This window comes from Eurosta solidaginis, chromosome 3 (genome assembly GCF_040869045.1).
Source record: "Eurosta solidaginis isolate ZX-2024a chromosome 3, ASM4086904v1, whole genome shotgun sequence".
Classification (NCBI taxonomy): Eukaryota; Metazoa; Arthropoda; class Insecta; order Diptera; family Tephritidae; genus Eurosta; species Eurosta solidaginis.
The window spans coordinates 35,022,390-35,041,590 of record NC_090321.1 but is presented as its reverse complement, the minus strand read 5'-3'; the positions used below and the strand labels follow the sequence as shown (position 1 = coordinate 35,041,590).

General features: G+C 35.2%; 1 protein-coding gene across 4 annotated transcripts in view; it reads left to right on the top strand.

The window, feature by feature from the left end:
- uzip (unzipped) overlaps window positions 1-19,201 on the top strand; it is a 251,045-nt gene that overhangs the window by 86,474 nt on the left and 145,370 nt on the right. For all 4 annotated transcript variants that reach the window (XM_067771386.1, XM_067771387.1, XM_067771388.1 and 1 more), the window contains one exon: window positions 9,361-9,400. The gene's annotated coding sequence lies outside the window, so the exon portion shown is untranslated. The remainder of the gene's footprint in view (window positions 1-9,360; window positions 9,401-19,201) is intronic.

Here is a 19,201-nt window from a genome sequence, read left to right as displayed (position 1 = left end):
AGACACATATTTCAGTTACATCTGAGTATAATGCGTACTGAAATTTAGTAGGACAAACTTTAAGCGCAGCAATTTCAGAGGTGTATTTAAAGTTTGTCGCTTAGCAGTCTATATAAAGTTTAAGCGTAAACGGATATACGCGTGTTAAAAAACACGGCTATCAACAGAGTATATGTGGAACTAAAGAGTGAATTGAGAGTTTTACAGAGTTGCACTGCCTCACCGCCATTTTATACAGGGTAAAAGTGTAACGCTTTTGCGTTGCGAGCAGGCAACAATTTTCACAAAAGAACGAAATACCCCGTAAATCGGTTGCGTTTTTTAGAATAGAACAACGACCCTTGCGCGGCGTACAAAAAGCGTAACACCTTAGCCAGAAAAGAAAACGCTATTAGCAATTGAAACTTATTTCGCATTGCACATTCAAAAACAAAATTGCGCGAAGCACTGTTACTAACATTCTCACTATAAAAAAAAAAGTGTGAAAGCACTCATAGCCAAAGCAAATGTCAAATTCTTATTCTATGCTCTGCTTGCAACAAAAGTTGAAAATTGCTAACTTTTGTGTGTGAGATGGCGCTAGTGTCGCTCGATCTGGCGTTGTCCATAAAAATATGTGCAATCCCTGCAATGCATGATCCACTGGAGTACTTACCATTATACTCCACTGTAATGCAGCAATGGACTGTGGGTACTCCATGGATTACTCTAATGTAATGCGAAGCTGGAATATATGGTCCAGTCCTAGGACATCGCAATGTTAATTGGACCATATTTTTTTTATGAATTGTGGTTAATTTTGGAGCACTCGCTTGGTCCATAGCGAGTACTCTATACAGTAGGGCGGGTCGATTTAAAAATCGCTCATTGCTCTGTGAAAATCGTATTCTAGAGATCAAAATAAGAAACTTTGCCGAAGGAACCATACCTTTAAAACGACTTCTGATGTCCCCCAATTTGGCTCGAACTTTTCGGTTGGGGCAAATTTCGAAAAATCCCACTTTGACCCATTTAGAGTGCTCCAATCGAGTCCAAATGTATGACCGACCCCCACTAACTTTGGAGGCCCGACCCACCGATGACAGGGGCACACCCCCTGGAACCCCCCTGAAGGTTCACCATACAAACATTTCAAAAAATCGCCGGTTTTGCACTTTACATGAAAAAATCAGCTAAATAGCTATGTTTTTTCTTTATTTTTATTTATTTATTTATAATAATATTCATTATTTATTTATAATAATATCTATTTTTTTTCTTAAGAAATTTATTTAGTCAGAACATATGTAAATCAAAAAATTAATTTAAGTGAGTTATAGAAAAGAAACTAAAAAAAATTATTGTTTGAAATCTTTTTTACTTTCAAGTCTGGGCAATTTCGCACGGCTCTCTAATGTCGTCGCCATAACAGCCTCTACATTTTCCCGTATAACCCGTTTGGAAACGCTAGCTAGCAATTGAACATTTCGTTCCGTTCCTTGTATGTGTGATGGAATTTTTGCATCATTAAACGGTGATTGATTGGGTCTTGATTTAAATATTCTTTCAATGTATCGTACGGAATGCTTCGCGTGAGTGGTGGTTCAAATACGATATTTATATTATTCAAATTGATCATTTCCGTATAACTTGTGCAATTAAAGTTTATATCTGGTTTTTTATAAACTCTAATTTCCATTGGGTCGTCAACATCGGTTCGATAGCGTAGAATTTTCTTGATGGCACAGTCGCGCTTTTCTTTGCTATCATCAAACAACATTGATATCAAGATATTTTCTGAATGCGCATAATATGAATTATCTTTAATTACTTGATTGACAATTTTGCGTAAACGAGGTTCTAGAAATCGTGACCAACCAATGAACTTGAAATATAATGCACTGCCGTACACGACAGAGCTGTAATACTTGATATTGAAGTACATTGGCACATAATATTTAATTATAAATTCAACCAGAATTCTTAAATTTGCATCTGGATTTTCCGTTGTCACATATAATCGCAATAATCGAGCGGCCTTGGTGAGCCACCGAGAATGCACAATTTTCCCTGGTTTGATGTTAGCCAGATCCACCGGAACCACGCCGCTAGAAATTGCATGGGCCATGTCGTATAAGTACTTCGAATCGGTGGAATTTTTTCTAGAGCCGGGGCATATTTTTTCTGGAAGCCGTCCACAACCTGAAAATATATAATAATAAAATAATTAAAAATGGTTGACAATTATAATAAATGAGTGATAGCAATAACTTACCGGAAGAGTTTCACAAGTTTCGATTTGACGGCTCAGTTTTTCGGTTGCCGATCTTGGTCCAGTGCTGGTTGATTTATCCAAAGCTTCAAACAAGTGCCGAAACGGAAGTTCGTTGAAGTGTAGAAGGCAAACGAACCAATACAATGGTCTTTTTAACAGCAATTCGAATCGTCGTATAATTCCACCGTGTGGGCCAGTGTTTGTTGGCTCACCGTCAGTGCATATTCCAATTAATGCATCCAGTGATATATTTTTATCGTTGAAAAAACCATTTAATTTGGTTTTTTTGTATTCAGCGGTTTCATGTTCCAGTCTTACGAAACCAATCAATTCAGAATTGGGTTCTCTCAAAATAACAAGATGAGGTTCTTTTACCATCCTAGTATGATACTTCTCATCAATCCTATCTATAGTTAAAGTATAATCTTTTCTACCGTCGAATGAAAACGCTAACAAATTGGTATCATCTAACCGTTTTCGAAGCACTTCTTGTCTGCATTTCTCTTTTTCTCTGCGAACTTTCGATTTATCCACGATGAGAGGTTTCCCATGCTTATCTTTAATTTTAAAATCTTGCAAAAGAGCGGTTCCCAATGCTGATGCTACTCTGTCAGGCACACCAAATCTGTCACATACCAAAGAAAAGTTAAAACAATCGTATCTCTCTGTGTATTGTGAGCTTGTGCTTCTATCCATATCTTCTTGAACCGGTGGCGGTGCGTATGCTGAATCATCGGGATCTTGGTATGTTGGCATTGATGACATAGACGTTGCTCCTTGCTCTTCCGTTTCCATCATAAATGCATCCATTGTTAGTCTTCTCCGATTATGTTGATCGTGCATGAACTCTTTGAGGCGTTCGGAAACCCAGCCGCATGCACATGGAGCTGCCTTCAAATCGCATTTACATGTTCCAATGTAAAAAATTGTTTACAGAGATTTTACATACTCTGTAAATTGTTGGGTGTTGTTTCTTCTCTTGATTTGCTCTTGATACTTGTCAAGCAATTTATTCAATTTATTAAATACACTTTTTTTTAGCATTATTTCCATACCAAGTTTTTCTCAAATTCCAATCAACTTATCTTGTACTTGAATAGTGAATGATTTATGGGAAAACTTTTTTTGTTCTGTTTTAGCACGTTCGCTTAAGTAAAGATAATATCTCAAGATATCCAGATGGGTTGGTAAATTAAGATAGTTAAATCAGTAGACACACCAAAAACAGTAACATCATGCTTGGGTATATGACCCATTGGGTTTTCGATAGTTGTTGATGTAGTTGCTTCATCTTGCGGTGTAGAGGATGGTGGATTCATTGTAAACTTTTTGATTTGGAATGGTCACTTCACTTATTATTTTTTTTGAAATATTTTTTTATCTGAAATTAGCACTTCACACTTTGAGTTCTTCACAACGACTAATGCATTCACAAAAACTGTTGCGTTATATATGGTCTACGAGACGAGGTAATAAGAATGAAAGGGTAATTTCAATTCTACCTGCTGTGTCTTGTGGTGGCTTAAAAAAACAACACAAGCAATTTTACGATCTGCAATTGTGTCACAGTGATACCTTCATTTTTTAAAACGGTTGGATAAAAAACCCACACAACTATGTTTACGACATGCCAATGCATCACAGTGATGCCTTGGTTTTAAAAGGGTTGTAAAAACGCTAATTTCTAATAATTTTTTTTCAATTTCTGTTCTATTACTAAGTTAAATTCATTTTTTTATTTACATATGTTCTGACTAAATAAATTTCTAAAGAGAAAAATAAACTCCAAAAAGAAAAAACATAGGCATTTCGCTGATTTTTTCATGTAAAGTGCAAAACCGGCGATTTTTTGAAATGTTTGTATGGTAAACCCCCAGGGGGGTTCCAGAGGGTGTGCCACTGGCATCGGTGGGTCGGGCCTCCAAAGTTAGTGGGGGTCGGTCATACATTTGGACTCGATTGGAGCACTCTAAATGGGTCAAAGTTGGATTTTTCAAAATGCATACATGCATACATGGAGTACTCGTGATTTTTGCAGGGATCTACTCATCATGCATAATACTGTGTTGAACGCATCTACGTATATGAAAAAGTTGATTGTGACGCGGCCATTAACAGAAAATAGAACGAATGGCCAAGCTTCGAGCACATTTACTGTTCTACACAATCGACCGTCCGTGCGTCTAGCGCAAGCAAGTTAATGATAACTACCCAATGTCTATCGGTAACTGACTTTTGAAAAAAAAAAAAAATAAATAAAAAATGTAAAAAAAAAACGAACTACTTTTAACAGTCGATGTACTTTCTTGGTTGCGCATAAAAGTAAAAAAGAAGAACTACACTTTTAGAAAATGTACGATAACTTGTCGCTTTAGTGCTTCTTTTCAACTTTTGCTTGTATATTTTTTTAACCTTTCTTGCGATTACAAACAATTTTATTTATTTCTTTTTGGATGCTTTACAGTTCAGCTACAAATTTTTTACAGTTACCAGCGCCTTATAATTTACTGTTGTAAGCGATGTAAAGCGGCAAAAACATGCTATTTGATATAAAATGGAATTATTATGCTTAGAGCGCCATAAATTTGAAACACAGTGAGAAATTAGGGGAGGAATATGAAGTTTGAATGGAAGTTCAGCCAATTTCGGATATTGGCTTGATCAGCCTTGTTTTCACCAACAAACGCCTTTAAAAACAACGCTTTTGGCGTCTCATATTTTAGGAACGAACTTTCTCGGAATTCGTTTCAAAACCGTATCTGATAGCTCATTTCAGGAACACTTATCTAATAAATGGTTTTAAGAACTTCTATATCAACCTAACTTCAATACGTTTTCGGCTCAAATACTTAATTTTGTTTAAACATATCTGTTATAGAGCCTTTTGATAACTACCTAATGTCTATCGGTAACTGACTTTTGAAAAAAAAAAATAAATAAATAAAAAATGTAAAAAAAAAACGAACTACTTTTAACAGTCGATGTACTTTCTTGGTTGCGCATAAAAGTAAAAAAGAAGAACTACACTTTTAGAAAATGTACGATAACTTGTCGCTTTAGTGCTTCTTTTCAACTTTTGCTTGTATATTTTTTTAACCTTTCTTGCGATTACAAACAATTTTATTTATTTCTTTTTGGATGCTTTACAGTTCAGCTACAAATTTTTTACAGTTACCAGCGCCTTATAATTTACTGTTGTAAGCGATGTAAAGCGGCAAAAACATGCTATTTGATATAAAATGGAATTATTATGCTTAGAGCGCCATAAATTTGAAACACAGTGAGAAATTAGGGGAGGAATATGAAGTTTGAATGGAAGTTCAGCCAATTTCGGATATTGGCTTAATCAGCCTTGTTTTCACCAACAAACGCCTTTAAAAACAACGCTTTTGGCGTCTCATATTTTAGGAACGAACTTTCTCGGAATTCGTTTCAAAACCGTATCTGATAGCTCATTTCAGGAACACCTATCTAATAAATGGTTTTAAGAACTTCTATATCAACCTAACTTCAATACGTTTTCGGCTCAAATACTTAATTTTGTTTAAACATATCTGTTATAGAGCCCTTTGAAAAAAATTCTCACAGCTGTTATGATTGGATGGTGTTCCATGCAGGTGGTGATATGCTCTTTTGATAATGCTCTCAAAGAATATTCTTTCAAGAATCTCGAATACAACATAAAGTAAGATGCTAGAGAACTTTGAAATGGTCAGAATATGCGGATTTGTTCCGCTGTCACAGCTTAATTATATATTTTTTTCTGTACGAAAAAATTGAAACTGAAACCAAGTCCCGTATCTACTTTCTGCTGTAATTGGGACGCGCCAATGATATCGAACACAAAACCTCTTAAAGGACCACTTTTATTTGTTGATGTTCTTGGCAAAAGTTTAGGTACCAGTATTTAATCGCTTAGATTTTGCTATTCGCCTGATGTTCGGGCTCGTTAATGAAAAACCTGACTGCTTTTATTTAGACAAATGTCGAGGGGCATAATAAGCTTTAGTACCACCGTTAGCAAGGAAAGAGAGACCTGTTTTCTCCTGTTCGAATAAAGCGAAACCAAGCTGACCACCTAAGAATCGACGATAGGATCTGAAAGTGCATAGAGCAAAGAGCTATAAATAATATCCAGCTTTAAATTTGAGAATTGATCTCTTTTCAGTTTTGCCTCAGCATTCATTAGCAAAAAATAGCACTGTCAAATAATACTTCTAACACAAGAGGCATAGAGGAAGTAAAGACTATACAAATTCGAAATTAAACATAAACATAACATCCCAACCCACAGGAGAAGCAATGAAAGGAAAACGCAAAGATTTGGAGCACAATGACCTAAACTGGAATAGCGAATTATAAACTGACAAACTTTTTTTTAAAAGAAATATAGTATTTTCACAGCATCGTGAACAGCGGAAAACTTAGGGCATAAACTGGGAGCCAGAACTAGTTCTAGGGAAACTACAACGAGTTCCCGAAAACAAATAACTGACTACAAGAAAAAGATAACGTGAAGTATTTATTGACCGCCCAGTTCACCACATATTCGTAAGTATCTTCTCCCTAGCAACGATCAATAAAACATCTCAAAATACTGACTTCTACCTACCGAGCTGTAAAACTACATCCATAACTAGCAAGACAATAGATAAATGAATAAAGATTACAACTTAAAATTACACTGAAGATGATACAACAGCGAAACTGTTTTGTCTTGAAACCAAATTTGACAAGACTTCACGAAAAATCGTTCCAATTTATATCATGAATCTCGAGATTTTCTTGCCTCCGGGAAACTACTGTGTTTTAAACTTAAGCCGAAGAAAAATATATTATACTATCACTTCTTTCTTACTGTGTGTTCCATAAGCTTTCTTATTTCTATTTGCATATGCCGATTGTGCTTACATTAAGGTTCATACATACTACGTGAACCCTTTGAAAAGTGAAAGATTACCAAAGACAACCCACAGAGCATCATTAGTTGCTTGCATAAGTTATCTTTGGTTTATGTTTTATTTTGCATTTTACAGACTTTCAATAGCCTTTGTTCGTATATTTTGTAATTTATTTGTAAACAAATTGTGTAATTTTTGGTTTAATTACTATTTAGTTTTCGCTTGAATTAAGCACAGATTCAGCAAAAAAAAAACACAATAAGAAAAAAGGTTAACATTTCAATCATGCTGCCTTAGCATTTTATTTTTCTTTCCATATTTTTTATTGCTTTATTTGTTGTTGCTTTTTAAACCAGTTTCAATGTGCTTACGCTTTAAGCCAACTACCGTTGCGCACGATATCTACATCTCCTACAACAGGAAGAGCATTCACTATGTCAGCACATTTTTTTATTAGAGTGTTTCTGTTGGTGTTGGAAAAAATGCATTGCTTTTTAGATTTTTTTATATTTTTTTTAACAATTTTTTTTCCTGCTTGTAGCATAAGATTTTATCGACTTATTTTATTTATTCTGTATGGAAATAAACAACCGAGCTTCGCACACTCTCGAATTCGTTATTCTCTGCTGTTTGTATGCTCCCTCATTGTTTCACAGATTTTTTGCAACTTCAGATTTGTTTACATATGTAAACTTTTTCTTTTTTCTAACAAACAAAACCTCATTATCCAACGCGCCTCTGATGAACGCCGATAATGTCACCATTACGACAGCTGTTTAGCCTGTTTGCCATTTGTTTGTGGACTTTTTAATTTTCTGCATTTTTTCTTTCTTGATTACCCGTTTATTTCTATGCCTCAAACAAGAAGCAGGGTATTGTATACTTCATTGATTGTTTATCTATTTGTTACAAGTAGAATGTGTTCCTCTTTATTGCAATCTAATAACTCTAATAAAATGCTAATATTATTGTGTGCTTGTTTGTATTAATGATTGTCATTAAAATTTTGTTCCAAATTGAATGTTTATGTTGTCGCTGATGCTGTTTGGTATGAAGGAGCTTCGCTTGTTCTCGTAGATGTATACTTCGTTGACATTTTCTGCGGACACGGATCAATTACATAAATAAAAAGTTGATCTGCAGTCAGCTTTTTTATGCACAATCACAACGGTGTACAAATAATCTTGTTAGTGTCTGTAGTCATAATTTGTGAAGTGGAAGTGCATAAAAACATATATGATAAAAAAAAGTAGTATTGCTGACCCAATCTTTATGGGTTAATCTATTTTATTGCAAACTGGATTATATTTCAAACAAATATTACGGCAATAGGAACTCTACACCAAGGAATTGCGTTCGATGAAATAAATTTCTGGTTGGGAGAGTACTTGGTACTATATACCTACGAGGAGATATAGGCCAAGCTTTACTTCCAATAAAAAAATAAATAAATGTAAGGCGCGATAACCTCCGAAGAGATCTAAGGCCGAGCTTCTCTTCCAATTTGCGTCGTGCTCCTCTTGATTTTACATGATTTACATGTTTTTTATGCCGACTCCGAACGGCCTGCAAGGCAGAAGTTTTCACTGAGAGCTTTTCATGGCAGAAATACACACGGAGCGCTTGCCAAACACTTCCGAGAGGCGAACCCGCTTAGAAAAATTTTCTTCTAATTGAAAAACCTTATTTCTAAAATTTTGATGTTGCTTTGCACGGGGTCTGAACCCAGGGCATACGGTGTGGTAGGCGGAGCACGCTACCATCACACCACGGTGGCCGCCAATACTACCAATATGCTTCGTTTAATTTTTCCCAAAAATCGTAGGTTTTTATATGAAGATTCCGATCGGCATCTGCTAGGCAGGTGAATTTCTGCAGAGAATCCTTTCATGGTAGACAAAAACTCGCAGTGTTTTTCGAAACACTGCATAAGGGTGACTCTGTTTAGAATAAAACTTTTTTTTAAAATTATTTGGATCCTGGTTTTTCTGGGAACAAAAAAATAGAAAGGGCTACATAAGCGAACCCCAAAAACAGAGTTGATTTAAAAAAGCATCATGTTGTATCGAAATTCCGATACCTACCAATGACCAGAAAGTGCAAACTTCCTAGGAGATATAAAATGTTTCACTATAATCAAATAATTTGAAACATGCATTAAATTGAATATGGTGTTAATTTTTCTCGTTTTTTTTGTCTTTTCAGAAAAAAATCCTACATAGAGGTCTAAATTTAAATTTTTACGGTAAGTCCAAGTGAATTTCATACATTTTTTCTCCTTAAATATAAAATTCTCGTGTCAAAGTGTATGTGGTTGAATTCCTTCGAAACGCGTCGGGCGATTCTCACGAAATCTTGTGAGCATATTGAATAGGTCTGAGAATCGGATATTTTTTTACACCCCAAAATCGTAAGGTGGTGGTTCACCCCTTATTTTTTTTAGACAATATTTTTTGGGACTGGGACTGTGTCTGGGACTGGGACTGGGAATAAGTGTATGTGGGTGAATTCCTTCGAAACGCGTCGGACGATTCTCACGAAATCTTGTGAGCATATTGAATAGGTCTGAGAATCGGATATTTTTTACACCCCAAAATGGTAAGGTGGTGGTTCACCCCTTAATTTTTTTTAGACAACATTTTTTGGGACTGGGATTGTGTCCGGGACTGGGACTGGGAATAAGAGATGGAGTAGAAAAAAAAAGAACTAGAGAGAGGAAAAACGAGAGAAGGAGAAAGAGATAGAGTTATAGGAAGATACAGAGTTAGGAATAGATGGATCGGGGGGGAGAGAAGGAGAGGGAGCTAGAGGGAAAAGAATGGTAAAGATGGAAGAAGAGACGCACAGAGAGGAGTGAATAAAAGTATAAAGAGAAGGGGAAGGAGAGTAAGACCAAAGTTAGAGGAGAACTAAAGCCCTTTTTACCACATTAGTTATACCGATAATCGAATACGGATCAATAGTATGGAATCTGGGATAACAAGTTCATGCAGATAGAATATGGTCAATACGGAAGCAATTTTTACATTTCTCTTTAAGATATTTTCATTGGAACTCTGCGTATAATCTTCCACCTTATACTGGTCGAGTAAAGCTTATCAATGTTTGAATTAAACACCGTGTCATGATTTTAACTCGCATTCGAATTCATTTGATGTAACGGATTTACTTTTTACTATCTAGAAAACTGTCCTATCCTATCTTAACTCGTAACAAAAAAACAAAAAAATAAAAAAAAAAAATAAAAAAAAAAAAATAAAAATAAAAAAAGTGTTCACTTATTTAACAATGTAGTATATGTATAATTTCCAACTGTTATGTATAATACTCAGCTAATGATTTTTATTATGTAGCTGAGCAGTTTGAGATCTCGACGCTTAACAAACCTCCGCCTATCAACCTCCTCCTATCAACAACTCGGCAAAACCAAATCCGAGCGTACTGCGGATGCACCTTACGTGTCGGTTGGGCGGGCTTTGGAGGGTACTAATCCGTTGGGTTTATTATTATTATTAAAAAACAACGTCTGTTAGGTCTCCTATAACTTCAAAATATTTTCGAAGTGAATAGAACTGTGCCTCATCTGATGTAAGCCACTGTTTGTCCCCGAGTCTTGATTTGTTTAGGCCTGAAATACATTAAAACTTTTGCAGCATTGTTTCGCGTATCTGCATTCATACTAGAGTTAATACCACTCAGTCGTATGAATTCCCCGCCTTATTTTCGAGTTTCTGAACGTCGTTGTTCAAATAATTCCCCACACATATGAAATTATATCAATTTCTCTTTTCTCAGGCAATCTTTGAACAAACATAGGTAAGCGTAAATGACTGCATTAGGTTACCTCCTCAAAACCCTTTAGTACTTCCGTTCACTAAAAATTCCACAAATTAAAATTTCATTGAGTAGAAGACAAGTTCACATATATAAAAATACACTCATACACACTTTTGTAGAATCACTTGAAAGCACAATAAAAACAAAAAGATAACAGATTCAAATTAAGCAATAAGTAGACAACTGCCTCTAAATGACAGCAAACGGAACGCAAGTATTTGCTGACCAATGGCAAAAAAAAAAACATATACAAAGAAAACTAATACAAAGAATAGCAAGTTATGAGAGACAAAAAAAAAATGAGACTGAAACGAAAATTTACATGAATGCCCAATGCTCAATTGAAATACTTCAAATATACTACGGATACAATTGTGTATGAAAATGTCATAAGTGTTGTGGGTAGGTGGCACCCTCAAAGCGGCAACAAAGTGTCGACTGGCGTTATTTCATACCTTAGGTAGGTATGCACGTATGCAGGCTTACGTATATGCAAATTTGTGAAATGAGTAGCGGTCGAACTTGCCATCTGATACTTACGGGCTGATTATTTGCACTAAATATCCAATGCATATTTGGTTATACTATATTCATATGTATACTTATAACTGTACATATGTATTTACATATATGCCAGCACCTTGAACTGTGTCATACAAAGTTTCACAGGGGTCACAAGGCATATACATTTGTTTCAGCAGCTTACATTGCCAGGTTATATTATGTGAGCACCCAAATGTCCGCAGCGTTTGTAGAGAGGCGTTTATATGCTCAGCTCGTTTAAATCGGGGTTCATGTTGTGTTGGCGTTGAATTTGCATGATTGTGCACATGTAAATATGGATGTTTGCATGTTTATCCTATATTGTATAAGTAGCTATGAATATGACTTTGTTGGTGTATTTGGTGTTAATTTTCATTTCCACCCTCATTTAATTTTTCGCGCCAATTTTTGCCTAGACACTTGTAATTGTATGTGAACTGTCTGAAAATGTCGAGTCTTAGACCTTTGAGTAAATATTGTTTGGGAATAGATAGATGCATCTTTTCTTTCAAGATAGATTTGAAATCAAAAACTAACTATAATGAAAACTCACAAAATATCCTAGCGAAATAAAAAATTCAAACAGTAACTGTTTTTTTCCGAACAAAAATAAAAGTCTCAAAAAATAATTACTAAATGCGATTTTTATAATAAAACTTATAAATCTTACCCACTCAGCATTTAGGTGATTCAATTTTGAATTTCCCTACATATCAATACAATTTGATTACTCTCTCTGACTAAATAATGAGTTATCAAACAATTGAACAAAAGAAATAAAAAAATATGAATACTTTTCATGATGAAAAACTAAAAAACATTTTTCGATCACTTTTTGGAATCATTTTTGAAGTCCTTTAATGACTAAATTTTAATAATTCATAAAAACTAACAAAAAGAATAATCAAATATGCTTACCTTTGATGATCAAAAACTGAATATAGTTTTTCAATCACATTTTGGAATCATCTTTGAATCAAATGTGTTTACGTATGTTTGTTTAATGGTGTGTTCAGTTTATACTTATATTTAAGAATTCATGAGCTTAACACCGGCTTATAATAATTGAATTTCAATTATTATGTTTTCTAAGAGAAACTGAAATGAATGAAACATTTACTGGCATATTGCTATGGAACCATTTCGAAAACCGCCAACGTAATCAGCATCAGGCAATTTTGAAATGTTATCAAAGGTTTCAACGGGATTCGAACCGTGAATCACATGGTGAAACTGCAGTAGCCTTTAACCATGTGATTCACGGTTCGAATCCCGTTGAAACCTTTGATAACACTACAAAATTGCCTGATGATGATTACGTTGGCGGTTTTCGAAATGGTTCCATAGCAATATGCCAGTAAATATTTCATTCTTTTCAGTTTCTCTTAGAAAACATAATAATTTAAATTCAATTATTATAAGCCGGTGTTAAGCTCATGAATTCTTAAATAAATGTGTTTACTTTAGGCGATCAAAAATTTATAATCATTTTTCATTCAGCTTTCTGAATCTTTTATGAATATATTTGTTGACTGAATAATGAATTTTATACTTGTTGAAATTTTAATTTTCATTAAAAATATTATTTTTTTCACACATATTTTTTCAATCATGAAGCTAAGAAAAAATATATACAAATTTTATTATTTATGCAAAATATATTCTTCAAGGCAAAAAAAAATGTAATGCTGCTCGTGAACGAAGATTTACCCAACCATTTCTCCCCTTTAGCTTCCCAAAAAATACATAATGATTGGACAACACATAGGTTGTAAGCTATATGAACCCCAGGTAAGTGAAACTATCTTGACATACCTGGATACGCCTTCAACATCCCGTACCGTATCGTATTTTAAGATATTGACGATAATGCTAATGTTGGATGTTGTAGTCGCAGGTTCATATCGGTCAAGTTTGTTTGCGAGTTAGCTGTGTTTCGAATAGCTCACTTTCGCATGCTTTCTTCCCCTGATGTAATAAGATTATTATGTAGTATCCTATTTTGAATGAGATATGAAGAATAAATGCATTATAATGGCATTCAAAAATGATTCAAAAATCTCAACCAAAACGATTGAAATATATTCACGTATATGATCAGAAAATGACCGTGAAAAGCAGTCAAATATTACTCTAAAACTATTAAAGCGCCAAATACACGACACGAACATTTCCGCGAACATTCCGCAATCTTGTTCGCAGCTTTGGCCATACACCATACGAACTTTTGGCCGAACATTTAAAAATTTTTTATTTTCCATTTTACTTTTCCACGCACGTCTGTTCCGTTCAGAAATTACTACGATTATGAGCTATTTCGCCATACACGCACGAACAGTTTGCGCAAATGTTCGCCAAAAATTAAAATATTTTGATTTTTGGCGAACATTTGCGCGAACTGGCAAACACCACCATACACGACAGAAAAGGTCGCAGAAATATGACATAACGGGAATGTTCGCGGAAATGTTCGTGTCGTGTATTTGGCGCTTAAAGCTCAATTTTACAATGATATCAAATATGAATAAAAAGCGTTTCGAAATAGGAATCATAAATGATTGTTCAAGAATAATCACATGTATGGTAAACTTTTCTCCCGAGGATACGTTAATTTTCGAATAGAAAATGCTTTTAAATTTGAACGTTTTTAATCATCTTGGGGTATGATATTTAAATATTTTTTGATCAAAATTTTCAAAAAATGCGATCATAAATTTTCTATTGACTCAGAGTGTGACTATATTGTTTTACCAACAATTGCTTATAGATCATTTGCTTACTCGATTAGTTATAAAACAGCAATGCCAATCAAGTTGAGAGGTAGGTCACTTATTCAATTCGCTGCCTTATTATTGCAAATGAAAAATTGAAATTGTACGCACTTTTTGTGAGAATAACACGTTAACAATATTTTATAAAATAAGTAATCGCTGACAGGCAAATTATGTTTGCACATTTTTTAGTGGACTTTAAAGGCACGTCAATCTCAAATTTTACGACTTCATAGTGATTGGGGATTACATCATTTTCGATTCGAAAACAAGACACTCCAAATACATAAAACACATAATAACAAAAAGTTTAAACGCAGAATTTAATACGCAAAATTATAAACAAACAATGTTCTTCAAATTGCTATGTAAATATTGAAATTAAAATAAATAAATCTCGAACTTGTTTTTTGCTACTCAAAAAGTAATTTTGTTAAATTTTTTGTTCATTTTTCTTCATCAATGCATTCACAAAATTTTCCTGTCAGTAGAAGTCAAAAAGTGGTTAGCATAGAATTGACCTTAAAATATGATTTATCTTATAGTTCAAGGTATGCCTTTTGATTAACATAAAAACACACAGACACACACACGCATACAAATGTCTCGCAGCAGGTTAAGCTGAAAAGCCACAAACCAACCAAGCTTGGATGAGCTTGTGTGGAAGTAGGCAATCCCACTTAACCTTCGTAGAACAAAGTATGTATTTATGCGGGTAGGCGAGTGAAATTGGAAAAGGGAATATGTACAATATTTTACGTACAGATTTATAGAATTGAAATTGCGTATGCAATTCAGAACCCAAACGTACATGCACTAACTAATAACATCTGCACTTAATCCAGCTTTTGAAGTGAGTATATGACCTAAAATTACCAAGATTGCGTATATCGCATGAAGATTACAGCTTGGAGAATGAACCTCAATCGAGGATAAAGGTTGAAAGTGGAAAGCTCAATAGCGCACGTAAACCAAAACGAAACTACAAAAATTTTAAATGGAGAAGCGAAAAGGGGCATACGAAAGAAATAGGCAAAGAAACAAGATGGAGCAGAAGAAAATTAAATAGGAATGAGAGTAGAGGAAGAGATTAAAAGAGGTGAACAAAAGGGAGTGGAAAGGAGAAGTAGAGGAAGACGTAAGCGAAGAAGACGAAAAAGTCGAAAACAAGAAAAATGTGAGTTCCAAGATGATTTAAAAAAGGGCAAATGGAAGCGAATTCCTAGGGCGAAATTTTTTGAAAAAAGGAAAGGAAAGAAAAATGTAAGAAGACATAAAAGGAAAAAAAAGACGAAATGGAAAAGAAAAAATGGAGAGGGCGATATATGAACCTCCGAAGAGACTAAGGCTGAGTTTATTTGTCACTTTTGAATTTCTCCTACAAACTGGCGGTACCTGACCTGAATGGTGGAACGGGAGTAGATGACTTTTGGCTGAGAAAATTTTCAAGGCAGAAGTACACTCGGAGTGTTTGCCAAAGCATTGCTTAGGGGACCCCACTTGGGCAAAACTTATTATTAAAAACAAGACATTTTTGTAAGACCTGTTAAGAAGTAGAGGAATAGTCTAAGGAGAGACTTAAAAGGAAAAAATCAAGGGTTGGGTTTTGCTTAGAATATTAACGCTGCAAGGCAACCCTGTAAGAAGAGATGACTAAAATCTACAAACAAGTTTTGGAGGTGGAAGCATTTTTTCCAGAAGCAGTCGTGTTTGTAGCAGAAGGCACTGGTACTGGTATGACGGATTCATAACCAACAAAGGGCTGCCCATATCCGCAATACCTCCTAAGCCTTCGGGAAGAACGAAGGGAGGAGTTCGAATTAGAGTGGATGAGTTGGGTGAGAATGGGAATGTGGAAGAAAGATGAAGAGGGAGAGATAGGGACCGAAAGAATGGGAGAGAGTGAAAGAGAAAGGGAGATAAAGAGATGGAGATAGAAAAAGAAAGATTTTACTCACATTCGCAAGAGCTATTGTTAAAGTTTTTTAGTCAAAATTCAACAAGACTATGTCTGTATTAAAGGAAAATTACCCTCTATTTTTTGGTCCATTTATATAAAGGTAGTCCTTAAAATTTTTTTATCATCTTTTTATTTGAAATTTTTAATACTGCCTACAAAAAGGCAATTGCAACTTTGATTAGTAATTTAAGTAATTCCTAAGTGAATATTCTTATCTTTATTTATTTGTTCAAAATAGCAAGATTTAATAGAATTAGTGGAATTTTCGCTGACAACACTGGCGAAAACAACATAATTCCACCTCGCACCATAACAAGAGAATCGTGGTGAAAGTCGCGTACGCCTAAGAGTGTGCAAGGACGTGCATTGGGTTGGCCCTTCAACGAGGTGGAATTCTACAACGCCTGCAACACTCAGGAGGCTAGCCATGAAGGTATGGCTTAATCTTCTAAATAGTTCGACTTGTGCGTTAAGTAGCTCAAATTTTGTGATCAAACATTGCACTGTCACCGAGTTTTAAACCATATTTCAGGTTTCAAATCTCTAGATATCCAGGAAGTTATTTAAAAATCGATTGCAAGATTTCCAATTTAAAACTAGTTTTCTCAATATCTCGATCCATGCGCCACCTAGCAGAATTTTTTTGATAAAATATTGCATTGTCACCGGGTTCTGACTTACGGCTCAAGTTTCATATCTCCAACTCACCGAGAAGTTACTCAAAAATCGATTGCAAGATTCCCCTCGTTTTTCAAGGATTTGTGGTTATCTCAATTAGCATGCCACCTAGCGGAAATTTGTTTTCTATAAATTGTATTGTCATCGGGTCTCGAACTATGTGATAAGTTAGAAGTCTTTAGGTGACCGGGAAGTTAGTTTAAAATGGATTGAAATATTCCCAAATTAAAATAATTTTCCTAATATCTCGATCCATGCGCCACCTAGCAGAATTTTTTTGATAAAATATTTCATTGTCACCCGTTTCTGACTTACGGCTCAAATTTCATATCTCCATCTCACTGGGAAGCTACTCAAAAATCGATTGCAAGATTCCCCTCGTTTTTCAAGGATTTGTAGTTATCTCACATAGTGCGCCGCCTAGCGGAATTTTGTTTTCTGTAAATTGTATTGTTACCAGGTCTCGAACTATGTGCTAAGTTACAAGTCTCTAGGTAACCGGGAAGTTAGTTAAAAATGGGTTGAAACATCCCCAAATTAAAATTAATTTTCCTAAGATATCGATCCATGCGCAACCTAGCGGCATTTTTTTGATCAAATGTTGCTTTGTCACCGGGTTCTGACCCACGGCCCAAACTTCAAGTCTCTAGCTCACCGACAAGTTACTCAAAAATCGGTCGCAAGATTCCCCTCGTTTTTCAGGGATTTGTAGTTATCTCAATTAAAAATGGATTGAAAAATTCCCAAATTAAAATGAATTTTCCTAATATCTCGATCCATGCGTCACCTAGTGGAATTTTTTTGATAAAATATTGCATTGTCACCGGGTTCTGACTTCTGACTTACTGCTCAAGCTTCATATCTCCAGTTTACCAGGAAGTTACTCAAAAATCGATTGCAAGATGCCCTGCGTTTTTTCAGGGATTTACGTTTATCTCGATTCGTCTGCCACATGGCGGTATTTGGTTTTCCACGAATTCTAGTGCCATCGACTCGCAAACTATGTGCTAAGTTTCAAGTCGCTGGATCACCGAGAAGTTAGTTAAAAGTCGATCGCAAAATTTCCATTTTAAAATAAATTTTCTGTATATCTCGATCCGTGCGCCACCTAGCGGATTTTTTTCACTTGCATTGTAATGTCTCTCAGATCTAAACTATGTTCTAAGTACATATCAAGTGTCTAGCTCAACGGGAAGTTACCGAAAAAGAATTTTCCGTGGGTCAAAAATTCGTATGGAAATGAGGGGACAAACATGAAAGCGACTTAATATAAAGGTAATAATAAAAAAAAAATAAAAATAAATAAAAATAAAAAAAATTTAATTCGAAGAGTTAAATTAAAATAGAAAAATTTCTATGAATATTAGCTCAGCTTTCTTAATTGCGCAATTGCCTAGCGGTTGTGACGGTTCATAGCTTTCACAGCAAATAATTCTAACTGACCTCTATCAAAAGGGGTTAACATTATGTAAATTTCTATGTTCTTTTTATTCTGAATAATTTTCTAAAATTATTGCATACTGCGTACTTTCATATGGGCCAGCATGTCAGGGGGCATTTGACTTAGCTTGAATTGAGCCAAGAGTTCTATAGAGCACGACTGGGTACACTCATAAGCCATTTAAATGCTATTAAAACAATCCTGAATAAGAACGGAATGAGATGCAACAAAAGATGCTGGCGGGGAAAAGGTGAAGCCTACAATGGAATGCGCATGCAAATGCCATCAAATTAGCGCACGAAATTTCTACGTTTTGCTGATGGATAAAATGAGCCAAGATTGTTGCATGCAACATGAACATTACGTAACCGAACACAATGATCATTAAAGCAGAATGTTTTTTTAATTAACAAAAAAAAAAAAAAATTCCGTTTATAGAAGCAAAGAAAGGCAGTCGGTGAAGCGAAAGCGGTTAATGCAGTGATTGAAATGCAAACTCGTAATTCACAAGAACCCAGCTGTGACTCGAGAGACTACTTGACATAACGGAAATAGCTAAGAATTACGCACAGGTGGTAGTACGCAGTACACTTGCTACTACGTGCTAGACATGCGGATAAGCTAACAGCGGGACGTGATAGGAAGTGCTTGATAGGAAGCAAAAGAAAAGTGCGATAACAAAGCCCGGTGAGTTCTGGGTGACATTGAAACTTTTGACAACCGTTACTGACATCTGCTACAGCTGCTACTCGGTTGCTATTAAAGGAAAGCTGTCGTCACGCCTGTTGAATGTCAATTAAGCATTGTACACAGTAA